We start from the raw sequence: 4,698 nt of genomic DNA on the forward strand, positions 1-4,698 counted from the left end.
ACTTGATTTTTTGCTCAGAATCATCACCAACACAAGATCTACACAAATATAACAATGAATTTAAGAATTAGTGAGATTGAAACTTGACCTCTTGAAGAGCAGCAAGTTGGAAACGCATGCTACAAGGCTCAGCAATGGTCCAAAGCTCCTCTACAATGCTTGTTGAGATGATTGATGGAGAGATTGAAGCTCAAACATGCACGAATCCAGTTGAATTTGAAAATTCCATTAATGCTTCAAGCTTCATGTATGGTCGAGTATGGCACGAATTCCTCCAAATTCACGTTCAAATTCACTCAAAACCTTACCAGAAACCAGAATTATGCAAGGAAATGGAAGTTTATGTGAAGAGTTTGGAAAATATTTTTGAGAGAAAAATTTGATCAATTCAAGATTCAGATCTGAAAATGTATGTTAATGCCCAATGCAGTTGTGATTATCATTATATATGCCTTGCTAATGATTCTGAAAGTAAGCTTAAGCCAAAACTAAATGAGATTAGCAAGTTACAAGGTGTATGCATCAATTGGTATTTTCACTCCATGCATGAGATGCATGCGTGAACAGTGCCCAAAGCTGGCCCAAATCCACTCAAAAATAGCCCATGCACACTTTGGAATTGGTATTTCATGCATATGATCAACCAAATTGATTTTAGTAATTTTCCTTCAAAAACTTCATGAATGAGCATGTGATCATGTAAAGGAATTTCATGTCATGTAATGAGATATTTGGAAAGTGCATGTCATGAGGAACAAAATGCAAAAAGAACCACCAAAATTGGAGCCTTGGTTCAAAAGATATGGCCATTTGAATTTTTAAACACACTTTGCCATGATTGAATCATATCTCCTCAACCACACATCATAAATCCATGATCTTGGACTTTTTGGAAATGGGAGAGAAAGATCTTCAACTTTCATGTTGGACAAAATTTCATTTGAATCTTCTTTGATGTTGTAAAATTGAGTTGAATTTGGTCCAAAACCTTTCCATTTTTTGAAATTTCAAATTATGGGTCACTTTCTATTTTGGGAAATTTTTGACTTGACTTCAAATTCTTCAATGTGAGTGTTTGAAATGTCAAATGAGACTTTTTTGAACATGAATGAAGTATCTCTGATCACTTCCCACCTCCAAATCCACAGTTGACTTTGCAGTTGACTTTTATGGGCCTCAGATGACTTGGACATGCACTGTGGACTCTGAGCCTTCAACACTTGACCAAGTTGCTTCCAAATGATACTTGGGTCATGTAAGCTCATTGGAGCCACCATATGGATTTCATCTCATGGAAAATGCTCTTGCTCTCTTGCACAGTTGAATCTCCTGACCAGTCTTGACTGATGAGATGTAATGGACTATGCAATGTGAATGCAATATTAATGACCTAAAAAATGAAATGTATAAACAAATGGGAGGTGCAAATTTGAGGTGCTACAGCTGCCCCTATTCAATCAACTGGGAACCTGAACGTATGAGAGCGACGGCTGTCAGACCCTCAAGGTACACAGGGATTGAATATCAAAGAACCGTAGAAATTTGCACTCTGCGGGGATCCAAGAACAGACTGTCCACCAAGGACAACTTCCACTGGGATCTGATATTTATCACCGGGGATTTTAATTTTTATCAATGAAAAGGTACCGCCAGACGTCAACGGACGAATGGGAAAAACTCAACGTTTATCGACACCAACGGAGAGGTGACCAGACATCAACGGATGACTGGGAGAAAGAAATACAACCATACGTCAACGGACGAAATGGGAAAAACTCAACGTTTATCGACACCAACGGAGAGGTGACCAGACATTAACGGATGAACTGGGAAGACTCAACCAAACGTCAACGGACGAACGGGAGAAGCTCGACGTTTATCGACACCAACGGAGAGGTGACCAGACATCAACAGATGAATGGGAGAAAGAGATACAACCAGACGTCAACGGACGAATGGGAAAAACTCAGCGTTTACCAATACCAACGGAGAGGTGACCAGACATCAACGGATGAATGGGAGAAAGACTCGATGTTTACCGACATCGAAAGATGATGTTTACCGACACCAAAAAAAGAACGACCAGACATTTATCGATGACTGGAGTGAGACTCGATGTTTACCGACACCGAAACAATGGTGTTTACCGATACCGAAAGATGAGAACGACCAGACATTTACCGATGACTGGAGTGAGACTCGATGTTTACCGACACCGAAACAATGGTGTTTACCGACACCAAAGAAAGAACGACCAGACATTTACCGATGACTGGAGTGAGACTCGATATTTACCAACACCGAAACAATGGTATTTACTGACACCAAAGAAAGAACACACACGGGTGCTGACATGACACTTACCGGTATCACAGGGATGACATCTGCATATGTCAAGGCAAGGCTAAACACTTGCTGGGGATCTCATTGGGGAGCCCACTGGGGAGAATCAACCTTGAATGCTGTCTGTCAAGAGCAACTGTAGCAAATGTGTCGTACAGATGTTGAACAATGATCCGCCTCTGCCGGGGATATGGTTTGATTAGGTTTAACACATGAATGCATATGTTTGAATTTTTTATGGCGTAATGCTCCATGTTGAATGTAAATGCTACGCGCTTTGAGGATGCAATGATTACTACATGCAATATGCAAAATGATGAAAACTCCTGCTGGGGAGCAAACGGATTGCTCTGCTGAGCACACAAATCTGAATAGATTCTCCAACTCTGTGGGGAGACGCACTGCCGGGGGTGCCCTGCTGATCTGATACTCTGGGGACAGCAGAGGAAATAACTCAACTGGGGATACTCTGTCTGGGGAACACACCAACTTCTCAAACGTGTTGGCGGATAGCATTGCTGCTGGAGAAAGGATAAATCCTAGCGGGGACAACCTTCACCGAATCCAATCCACTTGGGGACTCCGCTAGGGAAACAACCAATGCTCACCTCTGCTGAGGATAGCGGCCAATCCACAGGTAGGATAAACTCTACTGGGGATAATTTTCACCGACCCTGATCCACTTGGGGAACTCGTTGGGGAAAACTATCAACACAAACCTCTACTAGGGAGATCTGCTAGGGGAAAACATTCACAACCCTGATGGGGAAAGGCACTCACAACCCTGCTGAGGATTACAGTGCTTCATACCCGACCGCTGAGGAATAAACTACTCACTGATACCTCCGCTGGGGATACAACATCCTTCAGACTCAGTGGGGACTAACAGCCTTCAGACTAGCTGGGGATGGAATAGCCTTTGAACTTGCTGCTGAGGGACACACTACCCACAAACGCTTCTTCCAGGGAAGAACAGTTATAATAGCTTTCAGACTTGCTTGGGGAAACAGCCACTTCCAAGCCTGCTGGGGAAACATCCTCAATCCTGATGAGGAATCCCTAATCTTGACTATGCTGGGTAGACAAGTCCTGAACTTGCTTCATCTGCTGGGGAAGATCCCCATCCTCTCACACTACTGGACAATGCTGACAACATCCCTGAACAAACCGTGGCTTATCTGCTTCAGCCAGGAACCAAAGGTGATAACCTGCAACCAACAAGACATACATGCCCCAGGGGATTGCATGGACAAGATACACTCAAGTATACTCAACATTCAAAATGATTTTCAAATGTTTTATCTTTCTGCACGTTATTGTCTAGCCTTCATGTTTTTATATGCAATGTTTATCAAAAATTCGGACGTTTTTGCAAACAAAACAGTAAAAATAAAAACAAGAGAGCAATTTATCTGAATAACGACTTTTATTGATTGAAAATGGGCCTGAAACGGCAAATACATCAGGAAGCAATTCCTATAAAGAGGTAATTGCGCACAAAAGGAAAAATCTATCCTAATGGCAATGTGAATACGGCATCCACTATTTCCCAATTCTGTTATGACTCACAGATCATCAATTTCTCCTCAAATTCCTTGCTTTCTGAGAAGAATGACTGGACCGATCATACCCTTCGAGATGGTAGACACTGAGGCGCGATGAAATACAGATAACTCAGACTGTAGTCTTCGCTTTAATCCCTCTTTTGCCTGGATCGCCCTTTCGGGTTTTCAATCCACCGGGATACCCATTCTTGCCTAAGCCGCCCTTGCGGGTTTTCGACTTACCGGGTGTACAAATTCTTTTCATTTTTTATCCTTAACTTTTGCCCGAACCTTTTTTTCCCTCTTTTGTTTTTTGGTTCGCCGGGATGCCCTTTTTTGCCTGGACTCTTTTGTTCTTTTTGTCCAGCGGGTCAATTTATGCGAAGTATTTTTTGACTACATCTGAGTTAACAGGGGATGGAAAATCTTCACCATCCATAGTTGTAAGCATCAAGGCTCCACCGGAGAAGACCTTCTTAACAACATATGGACCCTCATAATTCGGAGTCCACTTGCCCCTGTTATCTATACCGGGAGGAAGGATCCTCTTCAAAACTAAATCACCAGTCTGATAGCTTGGAGGACGCACTTTCTGATCAAAGGCTTTCTTCATCCTTCTCTGATACAACTGCCCATGGCACACAGCTGCTAACCGCCTCTCTTCGATAAGGCTCAACTCATTAAACCTTGTTCGAATCCACTCAGCCTCGTCAAGCTTGACATCCAGCAGGACTCTCAGAGAAGGAATCTCCACTTCAACAGGTAGGACGGCTTCCATACCATACACAAAGGAGTAAGGGGTTGCCCCGGT

The sequence above is a fragment of the Lathyrus oleraceus genome, chromosome 7, assembly GCF_024323335.1.
Source record: "Lathyrus oleraceus cultivar Zhongwan6 chromosome 7, CAAS_Psat_ZW6_1.0, whole genome shotgun sequence".
Taxonomy (NCBI): Eukaryota; Viridiplantae; Streptophyta; class Magnoliopsida; order Fabales; family Fabaceae; genus Lathyrus; species Lathyrus oleraceus.